The sequence below is a fragment of the Gouania willdenowi genome, chromosome 20, assembly GCF_900634775.1.
Source record: "Gouania willdenowi chromosome 20, fGouWil2.1, whole genome shotgun sequence".
Lineage (NCBI taxonomy): Eukaryota > Metazoa > Chordata > Actinopteri > Blenniiformes > Gobiesocidae > Gouania > Gouania willdenowi.
The window spans coordinates 21,132,829-21,147,880 of NC_041063.1; the positions used below are offsets into that span (position 1 = coordinate 21,132,829).

At 37.4% G+C, this 15,052-nt stretch overlaps 1 protein-coding gene across 6 annotated transcripts in view; it reads right to left on the reverse strand.

The window, feature by feature from the left end:
• The window catches only part of LOC114453917 (dipeptidyl aminopeptidase-like protein 6), a 312,385-nt gene that overhangs the window by 113,443 nt on the left and 183,890 nt on the right, over window positions 1-15,052 (reverse strand). The window lies entirely within an intron of this gene.

Genomic DNA, 15,052 nt, shown 5'->3' on the forward strand with positions numbered 1-15,052 from the left:
AATGAGGTTCTGCCCGATTGAAATATCCGGAAAGTTTGTAAATCTTTGTCACTTTTAAGCGGAAATTATTTCCAGATGGAGCCGTTATCTCAATGCATCCTCTCAACAAACGCATTCTTAATGGTTTGGGCTCCAGCTCTGCCTCCCGTTCCATGTCTATCACAACATCATTGAGATTGAGTGACCGGTGCAAATTGTTTTATTTTTTTATATACATTTGAGCTTTTGGAAAATGCATAACATTGTCATGTTGGGAGTGAAGAAACCGTGAAACAGAGATGTAATGTCATGTAATCCATTGGTTTCAACAATGTACCTGTAATCTGATTACCAACTATTTAAACTATAACTGTAACGAACTACAGTTACACGTAATTTGTAATCTGATTACATAACGTTGTTACATGCTACACTAGTATGCAGTGAACCAGCAACAGGGTCACACAACAAAAAACTCAATGAAATCCAACAGAGTCTTAAATTCTTTTTTTACAAACTGCCTTTTGTAGCATCGACACAAAACATCAAAAGTCAGAATTTAACACTTCTGCTTTAATTACACACTTAATTACTGGTGGTGCTGCTCAGTTTGGTCAACATGAACTTTCTCTATATTCATGAAAAAAGTGCAGAAATACAGACAAAACTCACCTAGAGTAAGAATAGAAAGCATCATTATTGTTGGTATTAAACTGTGAGCAGGAATTGGCTTTAAGAGTATATCTTAAAAACAATCCATCTTTCTTTAGAAGTCTCTGGAGTAATTTGGCAGCTACAATCCAGCATCTACATTGACCAAAGCAGAAACGCTGAGTCTGTGGCTCCTGAGACCATGCACAAATGATAACTACTAATAGCTTCAATTACTAAGTTTTATGTCTACAACATGGAGTCACAGCGAAAGGGCGACACCAGCTCCACAACTCAATTTTTCATCCGCACCCTTACTTAAACACATCAAATGAGAAAGCTGCTGGAGGCGGAGCGAAGAGGGAATATGGCAGCGACAGAGGACTGTTTGATTAGCAAAATAAAAGACTTCAATACAATCATCTGCCATTGCTCTCGGCTAGAAATGAGGACAATTAGAGCTGGAAATTTTGCAAAATGACAAATGATTTATATTAAATCAAAGAAACAAGGAAGCACTGTGATCACTTTGCAAAGTAACTCAGCTTTACAAATCCTGAAAAAAAGAGAAAATGTTTTTTTTAGTCTAGATAATGACATGTAGTGGAAATCTAGTAACTTGCTTTCCCTTGGTCTAACTTTGTGCAGTCCCCAAAACAAAATTGTAATTCATGTAGTTATATGACGCCTAATAAAACACACAAAACTCCAGAAACATAGAAGTACACAAAATTATAACAAAGAAACACTAAACAAGCACTTAAACACAAAATGACCACGAAAACAACAAGATATACAAAGCAACTTCAAAGACACGCGACAAGACAGAAAAATGCACGAAAAAAAGAGAAAAATGCACAAAATGACAACAATAACAGAAAAAAATTAATAAAAACAGACCTAATGACTAAAAAACACACAAAAAGACAACAAAAATGTGCCATATTGGCAAGAAAACAGACAAAATGAATGAAAAAGCTCAAAAAACACCAAGAAAACCCTGCACACAAAAGGACTACAATGACAAAACCCTTTGTTCTTTCCTGTGTTAACGCTCAGATTGGTCTTTATTCTAAATGCTAACATGAATGTTGATACTGTGACCCTCGGATCAGACAATCACATTTTTGTTGGCCCCACTCTAATAGAAGTTGTCCATCGCTGCTTTAAGTAGTGCATTAACCTACTTTCAAATAGGCGAATCTGTCATTGACAACCTTTCGTCGACTGTTACACTCCTATTTATAATTTCAGTCCCTTCTGCAGGTTTTTTAATTAGCCAAGTCATCCCACAGGCAGGACTAGACGATGTTGGCATGCAGACACCTGCAGTTCAATCTATTTTAGAGCAGAAGGAGAATTATTCATCCTTTTTTCTTGGCTCATCAGACTGTCTAAACACGCCGGCCCCTGCAGCGCAGGTCAAAGATAGCATCTGAAGCCATGTGGACAATGTCGACATACAACGCAGATAAAGCAATATGGCAGTAAACAAACATGCTACCTTTTTTGTCAGGGGTAGGGAACTATATCTTCCTGACTGGGGACTTGGGGAGTGTGTGCGTGCAGATCGTCTGGTGTGTTTGATGGACTGGAATGGATTCACTCTGAAATCAGAGAGATGCAGAGGGGTTGCCTCTGCTGGGTGACCTGTACGCCCAGTTTGAGCTAAATCACATGTTACCGCCTACCAGGGGACACGAGGGAGGAAACGACACGTAGCTGATATGACGACGTGGAGAATGGATGGAACATCAGATTGTCACGTTGCTTTCAACTCATATCCGATGTTTTATAAGTTTGTTGTTGTGATGCTGAAAAACTAGAGATCCACTGACACACAAAGGCCATACAGTGCAGACACAATTACTCACTTCATTATTTCCTTGTCACTATGGCAACAGTATAAATGGATGGGGGTATTTATCCCTATAGCTGTCGCTCATGGGCACAGTGAGTCCAGTGACGTGGCGAAACAAAAGAGAGATACCTCTATGGCTCGCCTGCGTTGCATAAATGCATGAGGACCGATTTCTCCACGACGGTCGGAACAGGAAGAAACAATAGAAGAAAAAACAGGCAGTGAAAGTTTCTCCATATTTCATCACACTTCCTGTGGCAGAGAGAGTCCACACAGTCACCAAGGGACGCCATGGATTTACCTTCATCTGCTAACTCGATCGAATCCACGGACACGTGAGGATTGTAATGGAAAATTAGAAGTATCGTCCTCTGGGTGGAAAATTACATGTTTATGTTGCCATAATGAATTGTACTTCAGTGCTGGTTTATTGTTCGATACCTATTCAACAGTACTGCTAGGAAATATGCAATCATATCATTATCAAACAGCTGAGGTATAAAGAACACCGATACATCCTACTCAAGTAGAAGTACTGTTACTTGATTGAAATTGTACTCAAGGGTGTACAGGGTGTACCCCCGCCCAGCGCCCAATGAGAGCCGGAGATTGGCACCGGCAGACCCCTGCGACCCTGATAAACGGGAATTCGCGGGTTTGAAGATGGATGGAAGTAAAAAGTATCTCTATTAAATAGTACTCAAAGTAAAAGTTACAAGTTACTTTCACGCACCGATGTTTGTTTTTGGTAATAAATCTTGCCACGCTCCCTTGCATACAGTAAACAACAATAGGTAGAAACTGTAACTTGAACCAAAGAAACTGGCTGGGAGTTTATCAGAAATGGCACGACTAAAAACAAATAGATTATGTTCAATGTGCATGAAACATAAAAAAAAAAACTCACAGAAAGTAATAATTTACTATTTAAATGTAAGACATTACTTCTTTTAAAATGTACTTAAAGCTGCTATCGAGAGTTTCTGAGAAACCCCTCAATGTCCCGCCCTAAACAGCCTCACTTCCTCCCCCTGCCTCTGCAATCTACCAGAAGCCACGCCTCTACTTTTCTGCATGCGCATCATGGAACATAACAAGGTGGCATTGGGTCCCATTGATTGGCAAGAGCCAAAATCATATTTGCCTGTTTGCTGTTGTGACGCGCGGCCTTGTTTCCGTGCACAGTTCTGCAATCACTTTGATTGACAGTCTCAAAAACAGGAAGTCGAAGCTTATTGGCTGTGCGCAGTCAACAATTGTTTCCATTTGTATAGGGGTCTATAGGACAAAGGAGGGACTTATATACATTAATGTATATGAATGACCACCAGCAGTAGACTATAGTAAAAGACTAGTTCGGTATTTTTTTCGCATTTCAAAAGAATCATACATAAACATAGATTTCTCAAAAACTCCAGATATCAGCTTTAAGTAAAATTACTGATTTAGAAATATACTCAAAAAAGTACCCATAAAAGCAACTCAATTACAGTAACGTGAGTACTTATAATCCATTACTTTCAACTCTGGCACACAGTCAAACTATGCTCAGAATCTCTGCATGCGACCCAGTACATGGACCAAAAACCATAGATATCGTAAACTTGTACCAGAAAAAGAAGTCACTGTGCAAAATGTCACACAGACACTTCTATTAACAACTAATATGAGACTTTTTCTCATATGAGAAGACAGCACGTGTGAGTGTAGCTTGTTTTAGAAGCCTGCGGATCTGATAGTTAAAGCCCATCCCATAGTTAAAGCTGTTGTGTTTTTTCTTGTTGTAAAGCTGGGTACACACACAAAGACACTTTTTTGTACCAATTTTCCAACCAAGGAAACACCAGATTATCTTCTATGACGTCCTGTAAGATAATCCTGAGGTCTGAAGTGTGTTAAGAGTGAATTTTTCCCTATAATCGGCCGACGATCCTAAATATTAAACTTCAGCGTCAGCACGTGGGAATATCTCAAACATGGCTGCCTGCTATAATTCATCACTGTAACCTCATAGCTTGATTGTTGTAAATATCATCATAAATCATATTTGTATATTTGTATTATTTTTGTAAATATCTGTATAATATTTGTATTTGTATATTTGTATTATTATCATTATTACTATTATTATTTTCTATCCTACTTTATTTTCTACTACTGTAATGTGTGTGTATCTGATTCTTATCTTAACAGTCTTTTACTTAATTATACACTTATTTAACGTTTATTCTTTCTTTCGTCTTTGTTAACATTTTTATTCTTTTATTTGTGATTTTTTAAGAAATTTCCCCCTGGAATTCTGATTCTGATTTTAACTTGACTTTACCGAGTAGGGGATCCGACTTTAGGTAGCGTTCCAAGTCACTTTTTCAAGTAGGAGATCAAAACATCCCTAGTTCTGAGTTTCTTGGAACGCAGTATTAGACTACGTTGTCAGATCTCATTTGATCACGTGAGATTTCAGCCAATAGAAACTAACGCTGGGGACGTGAAGAGGAAAAAAAAAGGACAGACATTAATTACAATTAGGAAGTTTGTTGTTTCAACATTTTCAAATGTTTCAGTTTTTCAGTAAATGTACGATAGAGACAGATTAATGTGTGTTTGCTGAGTCGTTATCCCTTGTTCTACACCTGTCAGCATTTAAAGAAAAAGTATGATGCAGTAAGTGATGGTTGAATAATATCCCGTTTATTACAACTTGTGAGTGTTGTGATGAATAGTTTCTTTAAACTCAGACTAATCATTAAATTCATGTGCACGGAGGGAGTGCGACACGTGCTGATGAGGAATAAGTTATTTGTAAATTAACATTTTATACAGACATCTGTGCAGCCTGCTCACTGGGATTCCCTGAGATTAATGAAATATTGTAATTAATTCCCTTGAGTATTATTACATTTTATAAATACTTGCACTGCCCCTCCTCCTGCCAGTCCGTACTGGGGGGAAATATCTTGGTGTGCATATACTGACCTAATCTAATCTAATGTCTCATTAATTATCATCAGTAACGGCAGGAATACTATTCTCACATTTGCAAAGAAATATAAATGTTTTCCGAGCAAAATAAATCTGCAGACATGAAACAGAATATTCCACATTTTGAACCTGGCTGTGCAACATTATTTTTGGCATAAAAATGTGTTTAAAAAATGTAAGAAACTCTTAAAGGTCAGTTAAATGAACAAAAGTCAACAACGGCAGAAAAAACCTAACCCATTTATTATTAACCAGTGTTGCTACGTTTTAATCCTCAACAGAAGAATATTGTACATTTCAATAGAGTAAATAAAAATAATTAAAAAATCCTGAAAAATAACCTCAATAAATGCAGTAAAAATAAATCCTGTATCTTTGAGATGCAGGTCGAGGTTGAAAAAATACTGATATTATACCAATATTTTTTGCTGATATGTAGGGCTGGGCAAAAAAATCAATTGAATCGGTTAATCAAATTTGTAGATAAAAACAATTTTTATTTAGCAAATTTGATTTCAAAATAAATAAATAAATAAAATTATTTTTTAATTTTTTCCCCCACCACAGTTTTTTCGGACTTTTTCGCATTCCGTCTTCGTGGGTTACCGTAGCGCGATGTGAGCCAGCCCCTCTTTGTTTACCCTTTGAGTAGGCTATACTGTATGTGTGCCACAGGCATGTTTAATTTTTTTATTCACACTATGCTGAGATGCTAAGGGAAGAGTTTATTATTTTTTTAATTGTAATGTTATATAAAATATGTAGTTATCTAATTTCTTAATCAGAAATGAATGACAGAGCCTTATTTACTTTTTATTTTGGGATTGTTCTATGTATTTTACCTCTTGAGGACAATCACAGCAATAAAGTTGCACTTTTGACAATATATCTGATGTCGGCAGTCATTTTTAAGTGCATTAAAAAAAAAAAAAAAATCAAAAATCGAATTGAAAATCAAATTTTTCTTTAAAAAAATTGGAGATTTTATTTTACGCAAAGTTGCCCAGCCCTACTGATATAGAATCAATATCGGGACACCCTTATTAAAGAGATTAATAAATCTGTAGTGAATTAGCATTGTCGAATTAATCAAATGTATTACAGTATATAGATTTCTGTTGAGGTGTGTTTGTTTGTTTTTCATCCATTTAAATATATTTTGCTATAAGCACTAATTGCAGTACACGGGGGACCTTTGCATGATCAAATATCACATGAATGTTAGTGTTTGCATGTTAAAAAAATGATTAATTAACGAATTAAAAACACTGTGTTCCTCCATCACTGTGTTTGCTACATGAATCATATCCCAGGAAATCAAGGCTGCAAAGAAAGTTACACCCTAAATAGAAAGCAGTCTCGCACCCACAGTGAAGGACACAGGCCTTTATCCTCAGTGGAATTAATAGAATAAAGTGCATATTCGCCCGAGGATTCTTCACTTCAGAAAGTTCATATGAGACATCCACATGAACTGAAGTGCAAAGACCTGAACCTCCACTTTTAGGTTTTCTCTTCATACGAAGTGCTTGGCGTGAAATCCTTCCAGGTGTGAAGCTCATAGAAAATATTTTAAAAAGGGAAAAAAAACAAAAAAAAACAGAAGAATACAGAGTCCTTTGTCCTCTCGGCCCACGCCGACAGTGATTGGTATTCAGCGCAACCTGACGCGACGCCACTGTGTGCTGCATCTCCCACAGACATTAGGAATTGAAAAGTATCTTCTCTATTGTTCTTATCTATCAGCCCTCATTTTGTAACGCACACTTGTCGCGCCGCTCCTGAAAAATAAATTGGCGTCATGGAAACAATGCACGGCGGCCGACCCACTCGCCTCCTGGAAATGAAATACGCCCCCCCCCCACCCCACCCCCTTCGCTTCCACGCACAGGGGTCTAATAAAAAGAGGCTGCAGCGCCTGTTGATGTTTACCGGGGCCTGCTGCTTTTGTATCACTTTCTCTGACAAAATATGCACATTCACAAGGAAAGGAAAGGCTCCGAGATGTTGTCATTGGCATAATGTTTAGCTGAAGAGCTCTCACCCAGTTTCACCTTCTCCTCTGCACTCATGCTTCATGCTCAAACTGGGGCAGGACACTGATGGGTTCTTTCATGTTTTATGGACACCACATCATCAAAGTTACTGTGGGAAGATGCTCAAAAATAAATAAATAATCAGCCACTTCTCCATGAGTCCAAATGTTTCTTTTTGGAATAATATATCAATATCTGCCATCAACTCTCTGGGCACCACGCTGCGTATACACAGGCCATCTCCATCCCTCAGCCTTGTTTGTGTTGTCTCTGGTTGTGTTTCCATGGCAACTTTGTCAAAGTGCAAGAATAATGGGTCACATACCCTCCATCTGTTGCTAGAAGAAAATAGCAGTGCGTGCTCTTCATCCAAGAGGCACCAATGAGCGATGGAACGGGTTTCTAAGCATTTAGTTAAAAGCCAATAGCTCCCCTTTAGTGTGTCGCTGCGTTTCACCCGAGCCTTCACTGAAAACCTCCAGCTGAACCATGTGCCGCAATTGAGATATAATGGTTTTTACATCACTGTGCATGTCTGAAGTTTGACTCCTGATTACAGCTCTTTACACAAGACAAAGAGAGCATGCATTAGCTGAGCATGTCTAATCTGTGTGTGTGGGGTTCAATAATGGAAGTCAGTTTCTGTAAAGTAGCTTCAGTGAAGTTTTTGCAAATTTCTTTGGGAAAGTTTCAAACCTGAAACTTTACTAATATACACTTTAGTGAAGAACAACATGGGCAACTGGCGGTCCCTTTTTTTGCGTGGCCCCCAACGTAAACGCAAAAAATGAATCCAAAACACGAACAATTACAGCAAAACAACAGCAGAAAATACACAAAATGACAACAAAAAAGACACCTGCTCCAAAAACACACATTATGACAACAGAAGGACCTAAATATGACTCCGTAAACACAGCTTAACAACAAAAACTGAAAAATGACCTCCAAAACACACAAGACAATGGCAAAATTACTCCACAAACACACATTATGACAACAGAAACACCTAAATATGACTCCATAAACACAGTAAGACAAAACAAAATGAAAAAATGACTTACAAAACTCACAAGGCAATGACAAAACTACACAAAATGACTCCAAATACACATTTTGGCAACAAAATACACAAAATGAGAGAAAAATATGCAAAAATTAGGGGTGCCTCGATCGGATATTGATATCTGATATTGGTCCGATATCAGCCAAAAAATGTAGATCAAATCTTATTGGAGTGCATCTAAAACCTACGATATAAGCTAATAAGTTTTTACTGTTTTTGTCCCAACCATATACTAACAGTAAAATATAACTGAAGTGAACTTGAATTGTTTACTATTGTTCTCTGTTTGAGTAACATCACTTGATCAAGCCTTTTCTAACATTCCACACTACAAAATAAGTAATAAAAGTATGTATGATTCATGCTGATATTGTATTGGTTCGATATCGGTATCCGTTAATTCACAAGGCTGTAATATCGATAACATATCGGAAGTGAAAAAGTTGTATTGGGACATCCCTAGCAAAAATGGCAAACATTATCCCCAAAACACACATTTTGACAACAGAAATAGCTGAATATGACCCCATAAACACAGTATGACAAAAGAAAATGGAAAAAGGACTCACAAAACAATCACAAAGCTACAAAAAAATCCTCCAAAAACACACATTATGACAACAAAAATACCCAGAATGACAGAAAAAAAACACAAAACGACAACAGAAATACATAAATAGGACTCTAAAAACACAATAGGACAACAAAAATGGAAAAACTTCTCCCCAAACGCATAAGACAGCAACAATAATACAAAATTACTGCAAAAACGACAACACACAAAATGAGAAAAATATGCAAAACGACTCCAGACACATACACTGGCAAGGCAAAAATAAATAAATCAGAAACTTTAATTTCATTAAAAAATGCTCAGATCATTATTCTAGGACTGGGACGATACCATTTTGACACTGTTTGATTTTAATCCTGATTCTTGGGTGCAGATTCGATTTAAATTAAGATTCTGATTTCACAAGTACAATATTGCGATTCTACAGTGACCATTATCACAATTTTTTTCTCCCCCTTATACAAACACATTAGTTGAATCCTACACTCCCAGAATAATGTCACAATTCCAAAAAACAATGCACATCACATCACCTTCAGTCATTCACTGATTTATTATTATTTCAACTGAAATAAATAATGAAATAAAACCTCCATTAGAAAGGAGGTAAACTAAACATGTACAAAACAACAAATTTGTACAGAACTTTTTGACGTCGGTCAGCTGATGCTGTTAATGTTCTTTAAGCTAGTGCTTGGGAGTGTCTAGGTTTTTATGTAGGAACAGCAGCTGGTCAATAAACTCAGTAGTTAGGCTGCTCCGCTGAGAAGTGACAATGTCTCCAGCAGTAGAAAACATAAGTCCACGAAAATTTGGAAAAATACAATAAGAAAAATATTGATTAAATACTGAAAAAAAAATCTATTTTTTTTTTTTTTTTTTTAATCGCATCCAAAAAATCGAGATATATCGTAAAATCAATTTTTTTTCCCACCCTTACTAAATGCTGTGACTAATGTGGCCCATGGATCAGATGATCTCCGGTGTAGAAAGTAAACAGTGCATGTAGCTGCGAATGATGCATTGAAAAGGTTCTGTGCTTTCATTTAGCACACAATGGTTCGGTCCCCCGTTTACTTCCTGCAGAGACTCCGACAACATCTCAAAACTTGCATGAGGTGCTTCCTGAATTTAAACTCTCTCCACAATCATTCAATATTTGTGGCAGCTAAAAGACGCCACAGTCATCAGGGAATAATGTTTCCATCAAAGGCTTTTTTCAGAGTCTGCATCATTGCTGAACATTGGCGTGATCCAAGGTTTCCCAGCAGAGCGTTGCCTGAAGCAACACACTGCCTCTGCCAGCTCCAATCCTCACATTGGCCCATTTCTCCTGCACACACTTTCACTTTGAGAATAAAAAGCTCACTTGCTAATACAAACCCACCTCATAACAAGACAAGACAGAGAAAATCTGCATTATTGACTTCACCTGTCAAGGCTGCTATATTAAAGTAACCTTTCCAGTGGCTCTGCATCTGTGTGTGCTCTCACAGCAGCTTTAACAATCCCACTTTGCAAACAGCTTCAAGCTTTTTGTACTACTTTTACCTCAACACTAGGTTTCCAAAGTGGGGTACGGGTACCCCCAGGGGTACGCAAATTGTCATGGGGGGTACGTGAATGAAAATTGAAAACACACTGACAACATTGGAAACTCAAATATACTGTAAATAGTGCAGCTAATGCTAATGCTAGGTTAAAGCTAATGCTAGGCTAATGCTATTATAAGGCTAATGCTAAATTAAAGCTACTGCTAAGGGAATGCAAATGCTAAGTTAATGCTAATGCTAGGCTAATGCTAGGCTAACAAAAAGAAAAAAACAGCTCAAGTCAAATGTTGACAGTTACCACCTGCATGTCAAACAACACAAACAGCATTTTCTCCTCTAAATAGTAATTTTCTGTGGCCATTTTGAGTTTTTATGTCTAACTCATTTTATTTGTTATGATTTTTTTTTAGCATTTTAATTTATTTTCTTTAATATATATTTACATTTAACATGTGACAGGGGGCCCCAAAAAAATGTGTTTGTATCTGATCCGAGGGCCACATTATCAACATTTATGTCAGCATTTAATAATTTAATCATGACTGATATGAGCATTAATAGAATTTTTTTGTATTCATTTTGAGTGTTCTAGTTGTAATTTTGTGTATTTATGTTGTCAATTTGTGCGTTTTTGGGGTCACTTTCTGTATTTTTGTGGTTTTCTGTATTTTCCTGTAATTTTGTGTGTTTTTGAAGCTATTCTGTAATGTGATGAGTTTTTTTTTTGTGTTTTCGTGGTCATTTTGTTTGTTTAAGTGGTTGTTGTGTCTGTCTTTGTTGTCATTTTGTGTTTTATGAGTCAGTTTTGTATATTTTAGGAATTTTTTGTGTACTTCATTTTGCTGTCGATTTGTGTGTTATGTTGAGCTTTATATTCCTTCCAACTTCTTTAAATTATGTTTTGGGTGCCACACAAAATTAGACAGGGGTCCACAGTTGCCCATCGCTGGTGTTTGACGAGGGTCTTTTTTATGCAGGCAAACCTTTAAGAAATCAGACCCTATCGGAATATTTGATCTTTTTTATGCGAGACTAATGCAGGCAAATGTGTCACAACATTGGTTTCAATTTAAAACATATGGCATATACCATATTGTTGGTTGAATCAAATGCTGCTTTCCTAACAGACTGATTTAAAGGCAGTGGTATTTGTAAACAGTTCATTTCACTTTCCCCAGTTTGCCTCAACAGCAGAATTGCAGTGTGTGTGTGTGTGTGTTTGTGTGAAGCAAACCCACACTGCCTTGTTCCTGCGATATGAATGAAATATAAATCAAAAGCACCAGGAGACACTGATCCATGTCTGTGGAGTGCTTGGAGATACTGCTGCTCTGTATGTGAGAAATTCAGACGTGGGTAACATCAGACGGCATCAGTCCGAGTCCTGAGTTCGTGCCTTTTGAAAGCAGCCTATGGACCAGTGGACCAGCACTGCTTTGATTTAGCTACTGCCATGAAACAGAAGTTAGAGAGAAAAACTTGTGTTTCTATGGCCACAAAAAAGAGAAATCAATTCTTTTAAGATAAAAAAAAATAAAAAATAAATTGTGAACACAGGTGGTAGAAATGAGTAACACAAAGAGTTTAATCCATTCTCAAGGCTTTTTCTTGGATTTCAACAATAGTTCTCATCTTTGGGGTTTCATATTTTGACAGATTTTCTATTTAAAAAAAAAAAAAAAAAACACATATCCTGTAGAGAAATTTGGGAAACTGGTGGTTTTAAATTACAAAGACTCAAACGTATCATTAGAGCCTCTAGGTTTACCTATTCTGAGTCACTTTACTTTTTTCTGTTTCATCATCTTTAACCATTTAAATGACTTTATTGCTTGTTAAATGTTGCAAAATCAAACCAAACATGCTAAATAGGGTTAGTAGATTTACAGGATGATGATTACACTGAAATCACACAAGATTAAGTCACAAGAGCAACGTTAGCCATACTGCTACACCTGTTTACAGGAAGAATACCACGGAAATGTGTGAGATGGTTCCAAAACATAATTTGTGAAACCTTTATTTTCATTAAATTACCCTCTCGTTTTGCACGAAATCACAGCGCTGAGTGATTGGACGAGTAATGCTTCTGCCGTGATGTGTCACCAGCTATAATGACCACCAGTTCAGCTAATACACCAACAGTTTAACCTGTCTTTAGATCTTTTCTGATTTTAATGCAGTCATAACAATCTAAACACTGTGTTCATCACAACACATTAAAAACAGTAAACACACGTCAGATGAAGCTCTGCATTCATTTTCAATCACAAGACAACAAGACCACTAGACAAACCGTTAAACGTAGCGCAATATTAAGGACTTTTTTTTGGAATTGGACATATTTCACACTTTACAGTCATTCAATCAAATGTTTTCTGGTGAAAAATAGTGTGTAAATATGTTTTATTATCCCAAAACATTCGTAGTTTACCACCACTAAGTGTGGAGTGAAAGAATAATCCCATAATTCTGTAAAGCAACTTTGAGCATTATTATTATTATTATTATTATTATTATTATTATGTGAGACATTTCCTTCTTACGTTGGGGCCCGATTTTAAATTGAAATCGGAACTTTTCAGAACGTCAATTCAGTTTTTATTCTTTGATCACGGGAAATTGAAGTCCCAAAATCAGGTAGTATTTATGAATACTTGAATAATGACCCAAAACCCACAAAAAACTAACATTATATCCAACAGTGACCTGGCACTAATCAGATAAACCTGCACTCTCAAAGCGCAGACTGCAGTGCAGAAGCAGACACTGTCAGTGGATTAGCAGTGACCCAATTGCACTCGAGAAGTAGGAAAGCAGAGAACCAGACATTTAACCTCTCATAGATCCATCCGTTCCTTTGTTCTGCCTGGGTGTGAGTCTGCTGGAAATGTTCGGCCTACAGAGCGGCTCCCAGAGGACAACATGTAATTGTACAGACCACAGCCTAGTTTACAGTCCATATCATCAACCACGAGCTGCTCGGGCTAGCCTGTCCAGAGGACATATCTTCATTTACATCTTCACTTTAAAACAAAGAGGTTAAAGCTGCTGGAGACGAAAAGTTCAGATAAGGACACAGTGTAGAAATTGATCTCCACTGTAAACACTCTCTTATCAACATTGTCACACAAATTCCACACATTGCATTGTGGGATGTGGAGTCCCAAAGATGGATGCAAATAAGTGTTTTAATTTCATTTTTACAGTGATTAGTTGATGAAAACACCAGAAATGTGTTGGGCAGTTACAAGAAATAACAGTAAGAATAAAGTAAAAATACTTGGTTGGGGGAAACTTTTCCATTAATGAGTGTTTACACTAGAGTTCAAAACAAACTGTAAGCATTTTTTTTGCGCAAATGATCAATGAGTTATTGATCTATGAATCTATGAGGCCTACACTGTCTTTGTCTAATTAAAATAAATAAAGAAATAAAATCCTCTCCAGAAGTTATAAATACTTTGTGAACGTGGGCTGTTGGAAATCACCAACAAATTGTGCAAAATTAAGAAGCAGATTTTAAATGAAGAAACTATCCAAATTGCATGTCATTTTCGTTGCTCGCCCACCGCTCTGCAGTTCAAAGCACATTGAAGCTAATTACGAAACAGTCGCTATAATGACACGCTTTCAAACTCCCAGCCATCACCATCAATACAGCTCAATGCCTTGCCTCGCTTTGTTTTCCCTCCGATGCCAAGCTTGATATTTTAATTTGAGCACAACAATTACCGAGTGAGGACAAGCCACTGAAATGAGCAGGACGCTTAGACAAACAACGAAGGCGACAGGCTGCACTGATGAAGAACAGGCCCGTACTGAACAAACCCAGGGATAAAGGAAGGCGGCCAGCTCTGACGGACACACTCAGTGAGACACATCTAATGAGGCCCGGGCAGAGGTGATTGGGTGATTTACACCACATTACCAACACTGAGAAGCTCCTGGCTCACATTCTTTCAGCTCTTCCCTGACAGAAAACCAAACACAGAGTCTTGTATTATTGATTTAATTCAACAATAAACAGTGTACCAAAGAGGCTGAAGGCACACAATCTAAAAAAAACAACAAACAGAACTATGAAATAAGTGCTTTATACCTTCGCTGCTTCATCTTTCATATTTAATACCAAGAAAAATCAGGTTGTAGCACTACGACAGCTGAATTGATTTTCAATAAAGACAAACATTCATTCTCCAGGCTCCCTCCCTGTCTCGGCCCAGCATCCACCTCCCAGCCTGACTGAAAATAGCCTCGCTCTCCTTCTCTCTTTTGACCAACCTAGAGCAGTTTGTGACACACGGAAGGTAAAGGTCAACGTGCGGAGAAATGAAACAGTTTGCCTAA